At 42.7% G+C, this 18056-nt stretch overlaps 1 protein-coding gene across 2 annotated transcripts in view; it reads left to right on the top strand.

Moving 5' to 3' along the window:
• Positions 1 to 18056, top strand: part of NAV2 (neuron navigator 2) — a 236413-nt gene that overhangs the window by 20045 nt on the left and 198312 nt on the right. The gene's annotated exons all lie outside the window — the stretch shown is intronic.

The raw sequence follows: 18056 nt of genomic DNA, 5'->3' as shown, positions 1-18056 counted from the left end.
GTGGATTCTTGAGAGCTACTTAGGTTTTACCCAATCTTTGGACTCTCTCATTAAATAGGCATAGCTGTGGGCGTTCTTTGTATTATACATGGTTAGTCTGACACTGAATTTATCTACTGGCAAATAAAAAAAGCTTAGGATAGGGCTGAGTGAAAAGAAAAAGGGTATGAGCAGTTCCTACAGCAGGCTTGCTGTCGGACGGGTTAGCTGGGCTGCTATTGCCACCTGGTGGTGTGAACAAAACCAAGCAAGACCTCATTTTTTTCAGCGTCCTCAGATTAGTCGCAAGGGAATTAAGTAGCTATTGGTTATCAGTTAGAATTATTGTAGATACCCACAGATCATTCTTTCAATGAGGAAAAAAAAATCCCCTGTATTTTTATGGACAACATTTATTTTGGGCATAGGCAATGCTGTAACATAAAAAAAAAAAAAAAAAGAATTGAACCTTTCTTTGAGCATCATCAAATTCTGAATAGCGGCAAGTTTGGGGGGAGCTGGTTGCAATGTGTGAGAGGTGGTTGGTGTGGGTAGCCCTCCAGGTGGAGAGTATCTGCTCCTGGTAGGACCTGAGCTGCCCACGTCTGTATTTGGTGGGGGAAGCTCTGCCTTGTTTGTGCAGAGACACTTTGCTCCGAGCAAGGTGGGCAGTAGCTACCAGTCCATAGGTTTTCACATGGGCTGGGTAACATATAGTATGTATAGCTGCCATCGCTCTGGTGCAGCTAAGGCAGCGGCCGGCCAGTGGGTAGAATCTGAATTTCTCTTAATTGATCCTCACACTTAATTGTATCAGGTTCAGTGCTGGTGGTTGGCTTCAGCAAGCACCTGGTTTCCTTTGGATTGCCAGCCACAAGCACTTGTCTGGCTGGAAACCCATCAAATAAGTAAGATTTGTGAATCCGGAATGTGCCTTTCCTAATACCGGGTGGCATGGCAGACATCGAACAGGAGGTAACGTGATGTCCTCCGAGCGCCTCTGTTAGAAACATGCTGCAATTTGGTGGCATATGGAAGCAGAGTTAATGAATGTCTCTGAATTGCTTCAGCATGGTCCAGTCACTGCATTACCAGTGCAAATTTGATTTCCGTAAGTGATTAGTGTCTTATCTTGCCGAAATTAGAGGATCATTATCAAATTATGACTTCTTTCACTTAACATTGTGACTTAATTGCCCTTTCATTATATAGCGTTTTATCGCAATCCTTTTAGTAGGGGAACACTGTTTAAGTTGTAGTTACAAAGGAAAAGGAGATCCCTGTTCAACCCCTCCTGTTTGGTGACAAAGCCGCACTCTGTAGCTTAATCTGTAGATTCCCTGTCTCTGCAAAACATCTGCACCTGCTGGAGTATTTCAGAGCTTGGTAATGTTTCCCAGTGAAGTACTGGCATAGGTTATTTGCTATGAATCTTTCAGGCAGCGCTTAAGAGTTAAGGTCATCTTTGTTGTGTATGGAAATGGGGTCTGACCTGCGGTCGGGGTTAGCGGTCTGACCTAAATGTCTTTCCCTCTGCTGTAGCTGCCATTTACTATGCTACAAAACCTTTATTTTGGGGAAAAATGTAAATCCATTGAAGTCACAAGCATTTCCTCAGGATTTTGGCTGAGAAATTCCATGTGCTGTTAGATCTTTCAGGATGAAAGAAAACTACTTGAGATTGGGGGGGAAATGCTTTTGAAGCAACTATACTGCCCTTGTGCCATCTTTGGGTTGCCAAAGAAGCATCCCAGGACTCCCCACGTTTCAGAGGCATCAGGTCCATAACGATATCGGAACGGAGAGTACCAGCCCATCGGCCCAAGGCACCCAAGAGCGCTGCCCGGTAGCAACGGAGCAAACCTCCGCTGGCAGCAGACCAGATGTAGGAAATCGGACTTAATGTATAGACTCCCAAGACAGTTATATGGGCCACTTGTAGTAATTTTTACTTCTCCCATTAGCAAGTCCTTTCCCCTTTTGTTTTTACCAATACGGTTAATAAGGCAGAGTGAGCTGATTTTACAGGACCTGAAATATGCCTAAATGATTCGCCTCATGTACGAAGTCACTCGCCTCACAAATGTCAAATGCAGATTTCACTCTGGTCTTTCAAGCATTTTTGGCTTGATTTCGGCTTTCAAGTATTTTCAGCTGCAGGAGACCATTCTGACTAGAAAGCAGAGTTATTTTGTAACTTGCTGTTCTGTATTTTTACTAAGGCTTATTTGATTTGTAGGCTTATTAGCAGGAATCATAGTTCGGCCTAGAAGCAGTTAAACCAGCAGGAAGCAGAACAGTCTTTTTGTCTGTCAGTTGTTAACAATTTCAGTTATTAATATTCCCTGAAATGGAAGCCAGACCTTATTTCTCATGTGTGATGGTTGGGGTTTTTTTCTCTCTGGTTCGTATGTGCCTAATCCTTGCAGTACTTGGAAAATGAATTAGATCACAGTGGTACGGCACACGCTGCTTACAGTGATCCTAGATTGTAACATGCAATAAAAATGGACAAAAGGAAATATATTGAGTTTGCGCTGTCTTTTCTTTAGCAAAGATTTTTTTTTTTTGTTACTGGACACTCCTGGTCCATTCTGTGGTTCTGCTAGAGTGCCAGAGGGCCTTTGAAGAGCATCGCCCTTCCCAACCCTCCTGTGAGCACCTTCCTTCTCTCTTTCATCCCGGGTTCTGTTCCCGCTGGATGCAGCAGGCAAAAGGTGGTGGCACGAAGGTGGCTGGGTGCAGCCTGGGTTTTTAGGTGGCTGTTACTGCCCCTGTGAGCGTGTGGCTTCTCAGTTGAAAGGCAGGCAGCGAGTGGAGTACCGGCACCCCCAGGGCGAGTTAGAGTTGTCCTGGTGCTATTAGGCCATGCTCAGAGGATGCCAGAAGCCCAAGCTGAAGTGTTTAGCTGAGCTGTCTGTTAGTAACAGGTAAAAGTAGGTTGAAATGAACTTATTTAAGGACACTTCTGTTGTGCTTGCCTTTTAGATTTAAGACCACTCAATGAAATCTTAAGGGAACAATATCTGACCGGAATGTTTCAAATGTAGACTGAAGGTAGCAGGATGACAAAGCCTGGATTCCTTAGCCTATGTAATCTTACCTGCACGTTTCAGTTTACCCAAAGAGAACCCTAACTTTTTATTGTCCAGGAATGCTCTTTGTCTATGAGAGAAGCCATAGACAAACCATAAGAGTAGAACACCTAAGTTTTGGAAGGCATCCCGAGGCAGGTGTCCCTTTTTACCTAGCTCTCTTCCCTACTCCTCTCATTCCAGTTCTTGGACTACAGTGAACCACAACTCAAGGTTTCCAAAACCTTGGTAGCACTGTGGTGCTGTTTGCAAGAATGCTTCCCATGTAGCTGTGGGTTTGGGAGAGCTGTGCTGTGTCGTGCTGGAGAGGGGCTCTGTGTTGCTGAGCAAGGGTTGGTGGAATGCTGCTGCTTCTGGGATAAGAACTTCGAGAGTAAACCAAGCACCATTAATAATATTTATCTGCAGAGGAAAACTAACAATAGCTCATTCTCAGGTTCATTTCTTTTTACTACTCCCACCAGTGAAGTGCTGAACTGTAACAGCAGCAAATCTTCCTGGTTTTCTGTTGGTCCACGATTTGACCTCTGTAGCTACCCTAAAGGTTGGAAATTAACCTTGTTTTCAGAGGCTGGTTGCCTGCTCCTAGGTTGTGCAGAGGAAGCATGCTAACTTACAGCACGAGAGGTACGCGTTAATGTGGTTTGTCTCACATCCGTGAGATGTTAACGCACGAATAGAAATTAATTCTGCTCATTTTGTGAACAAACTGTGTCTTGTGAGTGGACTACTTGGCCTCTTCCCACCAGAACTTTCAGGGTGAGGCATCTGTTGTGTCACCAGCATGTAGCCTTTGTCCCAAGCACAGATGATGTTCCTGTTGCTTCAATGGGAAGAAATACAGAGTTAAAACTTTTTCTCAAACGTAAGCAGGATAAAGGAAAAGGGATAAATCAGGCATAAAATACGTACTTCAAACCTCACCCTTAAAATCACTTATGACTAGCTTAGTATTCTCTAATATTTTAGGTGCTGTTACGCAGCACCAGGAGACTCATCAGCTGCATCAGTGACTTTACACGGTCACTTACGAAAATCTGTTCACAGTGAATCGCAGGCTCAAGGTTACAGGCGTGCAGTGCTTCGTGAAGCTCTTTCTGGGCAGGTTGATGTTCCCCTCTGAAGTAAACCTGAAAGGAAAATATATTTCCAGCCTTTCTGGTAATAAAGCTAGCTTTCAGTGCCAACTGCTGCAGTCATATTTTTACGGGAACGAGGAATGTACCATTCAAGCCATAGCCCACAGGGCTGGGTGGAATATTTGCTTTGTTTTATTTCCACAGGTGACCTTTTCCAAGAGAGAGGTACAAAATGTAAATGCTGACTTGGACTTTCTGAGTTTAAAAAGTTAACCAAACAAATAATTAGTCTCTTTTATACCTCATTAGTGGCCTCATTCTGTACCATCACCATAATGGGTTTATCGGCAAGAAGTGTACCAGAGAAGAGGAATGTGTCTGAGCACTTTATGAAGGTATATTTTTACCAGCAGCATTGCGTAAATGATGAGCGGCACCACTAAAATCGATGTAAACCTTGTCTTAATAATGTTGGATTCTGAAAACATTTCAGTGGGAATATTCCTGCTAGGCAGTCAGGTTTCATCTCGGTTATTTTCATTTAGACAATTGTGTTGAGACCCTTCAAGGTTCTCAGGTGTGACGTCAACCGAAAAAAACACCGGAGCACAAAGATAATGCTGAGATCCCTCCAAAAAGCTATGTGTTGCCTTCAAGTTGGGAGCTAAAGCTTTTGCTTTATTTTCAATATCAGAACAGGGAACCAGCCTCTTAAAAGTTAACTCATCAATCACATGAAGCCACCTCTTGTTGGAAATACTAAACTGTGCTGCTGCGGCATTAGACTTTTGTCTTTGCAGGAACAAATTCCTGCATTCCTTGATTTGTATTCTGCTTACTGGGTTCCTTGCATTCAGTTTCATCCTTGTTACTGTCTAGGCAAGAGTGCCTGACAGTAAAAGACTTGAGGAGTGGGGAACCTGAGCTCGTCTCATGATTTCTACATGGAGTTTATATTACCTCTGCTTAGTCTTTTGGGTGGGTGAAAGATTCATGTTGTATGGAAAACAAAGCTTTGCTGGGTGAAAAAACACTGAGTCGAAGAAACATCCTTTCACTGAGGCAGAGATGACTACAGAAATTAGGTCCAACTTGGTGTTTGAATCTGCAGGCACCGACCTTGTTGTTTTGCCAAGTTTTTGCCGGCATAATATAGAGTCTTTTGGGTAGACAGGTTTGCTTAGTGTAAGCCTAAAGATCTGTTTCTTCCTTCCTCTCACAATAAACACCGCTGTAGCATAAAAGGCTCAGGAATGAGCCTAAGGTTTATTATTTATCTGACTTCAAATATAACTTAAAAAAATAATATTGTGGTCACAGCTGGCACATTCTGGGATATTCAAAGCACAGTTTGACACTGTTTTAAAATCTTTTAAATACCTTAAAAGTAGTATTAGAATCTCCTCCTTAGGGCATGGCCGGACATCAGTGAAGGAATGTTTAATAAAAATAAGAAATGTTTAATTTTATGTAATAAATCAGGTGTGATTCTTTTCTGCCTTGCAGCTTGTGTCATTGCTGGTTACACAAGTTGAATCTGAAGTTCAAATGCTAAGTTACGTGGTCAGACTTCAAGGCAAATAAGAGTCACATCCAATGTATCTTAATTGGTAGGTTTTTTTTTAAATCATCATATTAAGGTACACTCAGAACAGACCAGTAATAATTTTGATACTAAAGGATATAGCTAATTAGACATGCAAGCAATGTGAAATGATGCAATTAGGTGGGAAAAAAATCGCCTTGTATTCTAATGTGACTTCATAACTAAAAACCTTTTAACTCTTTAAGTGAACCCCAGACAAAATGCTGATGTTACGTTCTTGGAGAGGTATCTCAGTGGGGTGTGATAAGTTATCTCAGCAAAGGCTAATGACTTTGTTAAAATTAGGCTAGGCTGGAAATCGTAGTCTAGGTATGGCCGATGTGGGGAGTGGATTAAAGTAATTAGCACTTTCTTTGCCACTGTCATGTCAGTATAGGCCAACTCATTTTAAAGTGATTTGAAGTAGGCTGAAAACAGTAATAAAACTCCTTTCAGCATTCATGGGGTCAGGACATGCTCTCTTCACAAGCGCAATATAAAATGAACTCAGCAAAAAGCTTTGGCTGTTTACAGTGGGGCATGCTGTGCTTTGTATTTATTCACTTCATCATATTTTGAGACACAGAAAAATAACAATGCAAGTAAGCCGTGGGAGTAATCCTTAATGTTGATAATAGATGGGAAAATAAGATTATATTTAAAACCTATAGTCATAGCTCTCTGCTGTTTTAATAATCCATCAAAAACATAAACCACGTTGATTAACTTCTGCAGTAGAATTTTTGTGTTTATTTTCAAGCAAGTGATAATCCCTGTGGAATACGAGAAGCATTAATTCAGCATCAGTTTCAGTGACTAGAAAAGCTTTGCTCAGATAAAAGTTATTTTCAGGACCCCTACCTAGGTAGCTCATCGTTTGTTTACCCTTTAGAGAAATCTCCCCCTTTTAAAGTAGTAGGAATATGTTGAGATTTGGACGTATGCATCCAGCATCATGAAGTAGAATTTGCATTTCTATTTGATATAGCCTAGAGCACTCTTTTTCATGATAAATATCATCATCTTCATTTCTTTCTTTGCCATTAGCATTTCTGCTTCTGTCCTCAATACCGTTCCCTAAACGTACGCAATTCAGCCTGCAGAGAGAGAGCAGCCAAATAATGTCTTTGGTTGATTTGTAGTCTGCTGCAAACTTTTTTGAGCTTGTAGCTATGTCAACATTTCCTTAATTGACAAGTTTGAGGATATGGCAGTATGTACGCAGAATGAAAATTGAGACAGAAGTTGAAAGCAAGTGGCAAGCATGAATTTCAAATATTCTCAGAAAAGAGAGAAGTGTGGAAATCAAGCAAAATCTGTTTCCCAGTCATTGGACTTAATCTGTGATGTATTTTTTTAAAAAAAATCTCAAAAAATGAACTTGAGGAATAGGGAAAAGCATGCGGTAAGTACTAATTCCTTGTCACTTCTGCTATGATCAAGCTGCCCCTCCGTGTGAGCAGTGGTACGGCGAGAAAAATTCCAGCTACCTAGAAGAGCAGTGAGCCAAGGGGAGGCTGGCAGAGGAGGTGAGAGCAAAACAGCTGGAAGGGAGACGTGAAAGAGCAGAAGTATCCCAGATGCTTAAAGAGAGAAGTTTTTGCTTTAACAGGCTAATCTTTTAGGATGTTGAAATACTATGGAAGTATAATGTGTTTCACTACCCTTTGAAACTTTCAGTTACTGCACATCTTGCGTGCAGGTTTCAACACCACTTTTATCTTTGGAGTTCAAGAGATTATCGAAGGAGACATGCATTGTGCTCTGTCATTAAGGCTCTACTTATTTAATTCCTTGTGTCTTTGTTTTGTAATGTCAAATTAACACACGTCTGACTGCAGCCTGCCATACCACCATGACATGCACGACTAGTATTTCTCTGTGTAAAGAGAAAGAATCGGTGCATTCAACGCTGAATGCTCTGGGTATGGGGAGGACAAGGAAATGATTACCGCTATGCATGAACGTATCAAGTAATTGTGTTTTTCACAACAGTATTCCATGTGTTAAAAAAAAAACCCAGGTGTTTCTCAGCTTCTCACTATAGTCTAATTTCTTAGCTCAGGTAGAAGTTTCCCTGAGGGTACAGAAAGCTTATGGGAACTTTTTAAAATCCTTTTTGGTTGGGCTGCTGGATGAAGTGGGAATTTATTGAGGAGAGAGAGGAGGGCCACAGCATCCTGGTTGCCAATTTAAGCATCCCTGGCACAGGACCAGGGTTTTTAATCTGTTCCTATATGTCCAGTTATGTATGATGTGTGGGTTTTCAAAACCAAATGTTGTGCAGCAGCTGGGAATGTGCCTTCCTCTAGTTACGAGCCTGGACCAAGAGCTTTCCCTCATCATGTGACTTGACATTCTGGGTAAGAGATGAGATCTACCCCAACTCTGCTGTCCTTGACAGTGTTGGTCCTTGACCAGCACTCTTCCAAAGAAGTAGTATTTTTCCATTGAAATGCAGACTGCTTTTCATAGCCTGTGCTTATATCTCCAGATTATTGTCTTCAGGGAACTGATTACGGCTAATGACTGCAACGGAGATGATGCATCCCTGAAGATATGTCATCTGTGCCTTAGAGGCTGGGGAAGAGGGTGAATGGAGGGCAATTCTGTGGGGCTAGCAGCAGCTCTGCCCCATCTCTTAGCTGAGCAGGGGAGGCAAGGGGAAGTGTCCAAGGCTGCCCATGGTGACGGCAGCTGCCAACTCTGAGCCACGCAATGAGGAAAGCAGGATAATGCTCAGAGCTTTCAAAGATAATGCTCTAATGAAGAACCAAAATTTAATGGGATGGCCTTATTCATCCATTAATGTTGTTCCGTGGCATCGTCAACAAGTTTGGAACAAGCCTGGGCATTGTGCTTAATTGTTTAGTGTTGAAGATGCAGGTTCAGAAGGCAGTGATGGAAACTTAAGTGTGAAGAATACAGCTCCACCCAGAAACTTCTGTGGACACTGGTAATACTACTTTGAAATCAAATTAGTTTGGAAGACTGTGATTATTGCACTTCCTTCAATAGTAAATTGGCTACAACATTTACAGGCAAACTACTCTGTGGATTCAACTCTATATGCAGCCTTTTAGTTAGTACAAGTCACTACAGATATATGTATTTCTACATATGTATGCATATAGAATTCAGAATATACATTTCTGCTCAAATGTACCATAGAGGCCGTTTTGTTCACAGAATTTTGTGCTCTTGAGTTATCAACTGCTTCATTTAAGTTAATGGAGAGTATAAAGAGAAAGATTTTGGCAAAGAGGAACTGGTGGGTGCCAGTTGTTATAAAGTGTTCCAGGTAGCTAACCAAGGCTTGGAGGAACAGCTATTTTTTAATTACATCTCAGTGTGCATTCTTTCCTGAGACAGGTTTCAGAAGTTTAGGTGAGGGATCTTTTGATAGTACTGAGTGGCTTTATCTACAGACTGTAACTTAAACACCCTTTCAGACTGTTGTGCATCTGCTTAGGAAGGATTGCTGATTTAATTTTAAATTATTGTTAGTGTTAAGGGCACTTGGCAAAAACTCAGCAGAAATGGAGCAAATAACCCTTTTCTGGCTCTATTTTAATCTTTCTATTAAAATAACCTGAATCAAGAATTAGTCTTAAATATAGTAAGTCAGTCTATTTTTGCTTTATATCATTATTGAGGTTTTTTGTTTTTTCCTATGGAAATGCTTGCCAGTAGTTTTTACACTTTATAAAGGGATGCTTGCATGTGAGTTTAATTGAGTGTTACCTGCTGGGAAAGAAAGCTGGATAGAAGAAAGCGCTTAGTCACTAAATGACTTTCTGTGCACTGTAGCACGTCATGGTATGTACAGCTTCTGGATATAGAATGTTCTATTATAGATATGACCGCACATAAAGCAGATGGACCTCTGTCTATCAGCTGGACAAGGTTCTCTTCACAAATGCTGTCTGTATCTTCAAGAATATTATTTTTTTTCTTCTGCCGTCCCTGATCTGAGAAGGAAAGCAGAGGTTTCATTGCATTTGTGAAATGGCAAAAAGCTCAAACAACATTGCGCTTCACTAGTACGATTTCCCACTGGTCTTTTTTAGAGTACATGATAGTTATGTCTTTGCATCTTCCTTCATAAATACAGTTTCACTGATGAGTTTTAGTTCTGTATCTCACCTAGTTCAAGTGGCCGCACAAAATACTTGAAGATTTTTAATCCTGTGTAAGTAACCCACCCTCTTATAGCCAGGTCTCTGGCCTTTGGATGCGACCACAGGGAGTTACCAGAGGAGGAGGGGGAGAGGTCCTTGGCCTTTTTTTTTTTTTTTAGGCCAGTAGTTGGATGGATGGATGGATGGATGGATGGATTGTGCATATGATTCATGAAAAGACAAGGAATTACGAGATCTAAACATTTTTGGTGTATTATATCACCTGTAGAATAGTGTCTTTGGGAGGAGCTGCCTGTTGATACTGTTCTTCAGTATCCTATTCCTTCAATTGTTGAAACCTCATCAAATCTCTAAAATATGGTAATTATTCTGTGCTTTTACATGTTGGGAAACCGGCTACAGGGCATCTCAGGTCACAGAGCTGGGAGCATAAACTGGGATTACATTCAGAATGTCATAATCCAAAGATAATGCTGCCCTAAGAGACTTTCTGGAGTAGGAGCCATAGAAGGTTTCCTTGGCAAAGCTGACACCTCGATTATTGTCCTCTTCAGACCACTATGAGATCAGTTTCTAATGGCAGTATTTTTCAGTTGCTGTGCTTCTCTAGCAGTGTTGCATTACGGCAAAAGCTAGCAACAAAGCTACCCTTTTTCATTTATCACATTTGTTTTTTTCTTCAGATGTTGTGAGGAAACAAATACCTGCCTTGATTAAAGGGAATAACCCTTGAAGGATGAATAGTGAGCGGCCTTAGGGATTTGTTAACATTTGTAGAATAGCATAAGGTCTTTGGCAATGTTAGTGGTTGAGTAAGAGGTTTTCTCCTTTGCTCTCATATACCTGACCACAGCGGGTAAACCTGAACTGCTTATTTATCTCCCCTGCTCAGGGGCTGGGCCCTGCTGGATGCTCACTGAGACTGAATTGCGTGAGTGATATTGGAGACAGAGAGCATATCCTGTGAACAAAATATCCTGTCTGGAAACTCCTACAAGTAGACAAATGCTGTTGTAAACCGTGTCTTCACTTGTCCTCTTGCGTAGTGAGCAGAAGAGAGGGGAATGTGGAGAGCCAGGGCCATGAGACGAGGATGGTTGGAAGAGGCTCCTTTCAGTCGCTGACTCGTTCGTGGTGCCTGTGGCACTCGGCTCCCTCAGACCATGGTGGGAAGGGAGTGCTATCCCTCAAGCTAAGGAAGTGTGGGTTGGATGAGTGGACAGTGAGGTGGACAGAGAACTGACTCAACAACAGAATTCAGAGGGTCATGATCAATTGTGCAGAGTCTGGCTGGAGGCCTGTCACTAGTGGTGTTCCCCAGGGGTCTGTGCTGGGTCCAGTCCTGTTCAACATATTCATCCATGACTGGGATGAGGGATAGAGTGTAACCTCAGCAAGTTCACTGATGATACCGAGCTGGGAGGAGTGGCTGATCCACCAGAAGGCTGTGCTGCCGTCCAGTGAGACCTGGACAGGCTGGAGAGCTGGGCCGAGGGGAACCTCATGAAATTCAACGGGAGCAAGTGCAAGGTCCTTCACCTGGGGAGGAACCACCCCCTGCACCAGTACAGGCTGGGGGCTGAACTACTGGGAAGTGGCTCTGTGAGAAGGACCTGGGAGTGCTGGCGGGAAACGAGGTGACCCTGAGCCAGCATCGGGCCCTTGTGGCCACAAGGCCAACAGTATCCCGGGGTGCATTAAAAGGAGTGTGGGCAGCAGATCGAGAGAGGTTATCCTCCCCCTCTGCTCTGCTTTGCCCTAGTGAGACCACATTTGGAGTGCTGTGTCCAGTTTTGGGCCCCCCAGTTCAAGAAGGACACGGAACTGCTTGAGCAAGTCCAGCAGAGAGCTACCAAGATGGTCAGGGGGCTGGAGCATCTCCCTTGTGAGGAAAGGCTGAGAGACCTGGGTTTGTTCAGCCTGGGCAAGAGAAGACTGAGGGGGGATCTCATCAATGCCTATAAATATCTGAAGGGCGGATGTCAGGATGATGGGACTGTGGACTCTTTTCAATAGTGCCCAACGCCAGGACAAAGGACAACGGGCACAAGCTGGAACACAGGAAGTTCCACTTACATATGAGGAAAAAAAACCCTTCCCTATGCGGGTGCCCGAGCAGAGGCACAGGCTGCCCAGAGAGGCTGTGGGGTCCCTTCCCTGGGGACATTCACCCCCCGCCTGGACGCGGCCCTGTGCCCCTGCTCTGGGTGTGCCTGCTCCAGCAGGGGGTGGGACGGGATGATCTCCAGAGGTCCCTTCCAACCCCTGCCGTTCTGGGTATCTGTGAATTTATTGCTTTCCATCACTGGGCAGCCTAGTTAATAATGTCAGCGTTGCTTAACTGGTGGTTATTCAGTGTACTGTTATTTTTGTTACTTTATTTAGCAGCTTTTTCCATCACATCGTGTACTGAATCAAGAAATTAATACTAAACCACAAACCCCACCTATTTCTTGGTGCACTGGTGGTTTGTTGAGTACAATCAGGCTGGAACTTGAGATGGAGCATGAGCAGCTTTCCACTACTTTTATGTTCCGTTTAATCCTTGAAGGCTGCTGGGTCTTAGATTGGGTTTCTGGCAGGAGCCAGGTGATAGTATAGGTTCTAGCAGCATTTATGTTGCTTTAGCTTTTGGTGGTACATGCAAGGGTAGGAAGGGAGGGCAAAATTAGTTAAAAACATTTAGTGATCTGGCCCTAATAGTGTAGAGTTCTCAAGCAGACCTCAAAAGCTAACTAAATTGGTGACACCTAATTTTAAAAATGTTTTTCTTTGTATGGGAGAGTAGGGTCTGATATATTCCAGAGTTTGTTAAATGCATACAGAGAAGTGCATCCTTTTTTCTAGCTTCCCTTCTCTACAGGAGTTACGGTTGTAGCAGTGCTTTCTCGTAAAGCCTCCTGTTCCTCAAGGGGCTTAAAATTTGCTTTGAAACATATTATCATATGAGAAATTGAGCTGCAAGGTAGGTTATTGCGTTGTGTGTTCCCTCTCAGAGGTGATCTCAGTCTTAACTGATCATGGGGTCAGTGGTTTCTTCTGCCAGTAAGACTTAGTGCTGTAACACTATTTGTGCTTACACCACCTTGAGTCTTCCTGAAACCGGTGAGCTACAAATATGCGTAAAGACTGGCAGAACAGATCTGTAGCTAACTGATGCACTTCCACTGGGAATTTAGAAATAGCCTTTGATGATAAAGTAAGTCAACAATAAATGTGATAATTCACTCCAACTTCCTCCGTAAAAGAGTCCACATGACTTCTCCTGAATTACTTTCATATTTTAATTAGTTCATGTTATGATCTCATATTTGCCCTTACCCTTCTCTGACAAATGAAATGGATCTTTTTTTCTTGTCCTGTGATAGGCATTTTCCAGTCCATAAGTCAGCCTTGTGGCTCTTCTCTGAAGCCTCTCCAAAGGTTAACAAACCTGTTGAACTGTTGCGCACAAGCCAGTATTAAAAACAGCAGGTAATAAAGCCTATTATATGATAACCACCTGTTCTTATGTACAAGAATTGCATTACCCCATGACCACAGAACAAACATCACAGCATCGTGATGGTGCATCATGTCGATGGTGCTCTTTCCAGATCCCCAAGTGTTTCAGATTCACCGAATTCATGGAGAGTCCTTTGCTCTGTGACATCCCTGGTTTCTCACTGTTACAAGATTATATTTGCTGTATTGAAACACCTTTTCATGGCTCTAGGCAGCATATATGAGCTTCTTTTACTTTGATCTTAGTCTTTCTTATCATTTACTCCTCCCATTACTGATGTGCCATCTGCAAATCTCCTGTTCTGTGCCTTCTTCTAGGGCTTGCTCAGAAAAGTAAGGCTGAAAATGATTCCTGTGAAACACAATCAAGCTGTATATTTTCTCAATGATCATTTCCCATTTATCATGTATTTTTAAACCAGTTAGCTCATTTTGAGACCAGCTGACATATGGTAGGTTGATATATCATTATTGTGGTTTTCAACATGTTGGGAGACACAAAGGCAAGAGCCTCCTCGCAGAATCACATCTGTGTTATCATTTTCGTAACCTTCTGTAAACTCAGCAGAAAATACCAGTTTAACAAGACATGTTTTCCAGAGGGGATGCTCGTTTGCCAGTAATAATACTATCTGCTTCAGCTGTTGATTAATTGAGCTTCTATCCCTCATTTTGTACTTCTGTCTGGGACTGGTGGGAGGCTGATAGGCCTGTGACTATCAAGGCCACCTCATTCTCACTCTTTGAACTCTGGTACCCAGCACAAGCTGTCTCTCTGACCTCCAGAACCTCCCAACAACTGCTGAAAACCAAGATTAACCCTTTGGGTGGCTCCTTGGTTGGGTCCCCTAACACTACTCAATACAGGGTGTCTTATCTGCTGCTTTAGCAAGTGTTTAATTCAGAGGCTGCTGTTCAACACCATTTTGAGAGCTTTTTTTGAATGAAAACTATTGTTTAGCATCTCTTATGGTTCTGTGAGCTAGTTTCCCCGTCTCTCCACATCGTGCATAGCAAAATATTGTTATTGACAACTTTGAGATTCTAAACTGTTTTTTTAATTTTGTAGATATTTCCACTTTGTAAAGCATGAAAGGAAAACCTAATCGGTTCTTGGCATTTAGTAAAAATAAGTAAAAAACCAGCTTTCAGTAAACAGAAAATTTTAGTATTTTTGACCAAAATGCATTGAAGAGCAGTAATAACATTTTCTAATAATATGCTCCCTTTTCCCAATAAAAGCCATAACAAAGTGTTATGTGATTAAAAAGCAAAAGTAATGGTCAAGTACAAGAGTGTGACTTTGTTGAATGACTGCGGAGCAAGCTGTTAGCACACATATTTTTCATAGGCAAACAATGGGTTATTAGTGAACGGATTTCCCCAAGCTTTCTTTATAGTAAATGTTGCACAGACAATGACTGTATGCGCTGAGTTCATTCATAATGTCTCCAACACCTGCTTCCTCCTGTTTTTCCAACAGTTTTATCTGGAAAATGTTGGGAACTGGAATGATGTCTCATTAGAGTGCGGGGTACGCTGGGGACACACGTGTTTCTCTGTCATTGAAGACTTGCTGGTGAATAACAAGCGTATTGTTTAGCACTCTAATAGGGATGTTTAGATGCCCATTAGAGCTGTAAATACTGTCCTTTTCTGCAGGTTCAACTTAATATCATCTCCATGTCATCATGTACATGTTGTCAAATTTCATAATAAAGCTTTCTAGAGAGCTCTAATGCTTTATGGTTCAAGAATTCAAATACAAATATGCTGTCCTTGTTCTCTTCTGAAATTGGGCATTGTAAGTGAAAGGCATCTCCCGGATCTGTCAGCAAAGCCGGGGCGCAGCAATCAGGGAAGAACTCCCGCCGCGATGCTGCCGGGGGGCAAGAGGTCATGCACGGATTTTACCAACTTCAATCCCAATCTTATCTCTTTCGCTCACTCAAGGGAGCCTAACAGAGAGATAGGAGGATGAAAGGCAGCTCCAAAGTCTTGCTTTTTGATGGAAGAAACAAATTCTGGTTACACCTGGCAACCGTATCAGAACTCTGGGGATCTTCATGGCTAATCAAGGCTGGCTTAGGAAAAATCTATTAAATAAAAGCTGCTAAAAGCAACACAGGTTTTAATTAAGAATATTAATTAATTTTAAAAGTGGTTGGGAGGCACAGAACTTACACTTTAACCTCAGGAGCTTTGGTTCGTTAATATTTCAGACGGACTATGTGCGTCTGTCTCTACCCATGTTTAGCATGCTGAGTTGGCCCATAAGGGATAAGATGAGAAAATACCCCAAATCTGAGCCACGCTTCAGTTAATGTAAAAAGAGACGGCAAACTACATTCAAAGAAATAGGACTGGTAGGCTGAAGAGTAATTATAGCCAATGTCCTTCCATCCATATCTGGTCTTTTAATCTGCCTCTTTGAGGGGCGGGTTTGGCTCTACCCTGTTCCCTGGGCACTAAAGCAGCACGAGAAGGTCCCCAAGACAGAGTTTTCCCCTGCGACGGTAGGCAAGAACCTGCCATTTTCTGAGACCTCTCCTTTGCTTCTCGCAATCCCTGGTTTTGTCACCAGGTTGAGGGTTGAATGAAAACATTTGGCTGCTCAAAGTGGCAGGGCAGATCATCAACAACCTTTTAAGAGGCTTAGGCGATGTCTGAGGCTACACTGACTTGTGCTGTGGGTTGTCTTGCCCCTTTGTATGGGCTGTAATCCTGCAACTGTAAAGCTCCTTGTGTCTCAGCTCCTTTGTTTTTTTTGTCTGAAGTTGGTGTGTGTTTTGGAAGCAGAGCACAATCTTTGACTCATGATATTTAGCCAGATGCCAGCACGTCGGTGGGAAGGCCTTGTGATGTTTCCACTGTGTCAGCAGCAGGGAAGGAACAAATTTAAGCTCAGCGAGGAGCATGCACTACAGGCACCGGCAGCTCCTCTGAGGTGCTGGTAAGATGCTCTTACAAAATCCTTTTGGTGTCACACCCAGGCTTCTCCCTCCGAGTGCATTCATTCATTCGTCCATTCATGGGTCTGTCAGCAGGTTATTGTGCCTGCCTGTGACCCTCCTGAAGACCATACATCTTACGTTCAAGCCCTCAAATGGGCTATGACCTTCTCCTCTTTTGAATGTTGTAGGAGTGACCTTTCAGCAGGGTACTTGCTTATGTAGAGGGCTGACTGGGAAGATTTGGCTCTGCTAGGGCCTTGGTCCACGTTGGCCTGAAGTGGAAGAACAAGAGTTCTTTATTCTCAGGAAGGGATTCAAATTTTATTTTTATGGTTCACATGTAACCTGTATGTATGAAATCTTTAAATGCAGTTCTTGCTCTATGCGTAGCTATTCAAACTACCAAAATCAGTAGGGGAATTCTTCTTACAGTAAAGGAAAATTATTATTGCTTCTTTCAATTACTTTTTTAAGTAATAAGAAGGAATAATTAGAACAGGATAAAAATTACAAGACTTAAGGAACAAAATCCAAGTCATAGGATCATAACTTAGGGAAAAGACTGAAGTAAGGAGATGCATGCATTTTTTTTTCTTATGGAAATGTGTATATGCAGAATTTCAAATGCTGATTTACTGATTTATTGTGCACTGAATGGGTATGTGAAACAGCCTAGCCAGTAAAATCATACAATAGGGAGTTTTTAGCTAAGAAAGTGATCCGTTTGGGTACAGTTTGGTCCCTTTTTTTTTTTTTTAAATGGCTTAACTCTACTGTGGGAACAAATCCATTATATTTACTCCTTTTGGCCCCCGAAGCCAGCTGCAGGCCTTTTAGAAGCATCACAGATTCAAGTTTTGCAGGCATAAACCGCGTCCTGAGAAAGAGGCTCGGGCGCTTTAGCTAAGAAGTTTAAGGCCGGAACCTCCAATGCTTCAGTGGCAGAAGGAGCGCTGGGTGCTTTTGTATGACTGTATCTTTCCACAGGAATATTAAAGTGGTTAACACTTAGGAAATAACGGCAAGCTGACAGGAGCTGCTCACGGGCTGCTGGTCCTTTAGCTGTGGGCTGTGCCTGTGGTCATTTCTTGCCTCCCTTCCTGCAGCCAGCCAGCAAAGTTATCTTTGTGTGACTCACAATTTATATTTGGAGAGAAGGTGGGAGAAGGACGGGAATTGGAGAGCGCTGGACAGGGATGCACGTGTGCTGCGAGCTGCTGGCGTGCATGGAGCTGCTGCGGTCTCTCGCCCGCCCCATGGGCCCCTCTTGATCAGGTATAGCACCTTCGCCAGAGCAGGAGCCAAGTGCGTGGTGTGAGGCTCCTTTCCCGCTGGTGATTTCATGGGACCTTGGGCAAGATCGGGCATGAATCTTCCCACAGTTGAGTATCTTGTCTGGACTGCTATGCAGGGCAAGATGCTTCAGGGGAACAGACGAGAGGTTTCAGAAGGATACAAGAGCGAAGCTGTGGAAGTCTGGCATTTATATAGATCTTTAATAGCTGTATGTTGAATGCAGACAATGTGGCAAACTGATCATTATTACCATTAAATACAGCCATTCTGGATATTCTAAATACTCTTACTAATCTCTTGAAACGCAGAGTTGATGTTCCTGAAGCTGATCCCTGATGTTCCACCTCTTGAATCACGTTTGAGACAGTATTTTCTTCTCCCTTTTCCCCTTTCCCTTTCAGCGAGGGCAAGTCTGGTCCTTT

Source organism: Phalacrocorax carbo, chromosome 5 (genome assembly GCF_963921805.1).
Source record: "Phalacrocorax carbo chromosome 5, bPhaCar2.1, whole genome shotgun sequence".
Lineage (NCBI taxonomy): Eukaryota > Metazoa > Chordata > Aves > Suliformes > Phalacrocoracidae > Phalacrocorax > Phalacrocorax carbo.
Note: the sequence above shows the minus strand (reverse complement) of the source record. Positions and strands in the feature narration are given on the sequence as shown.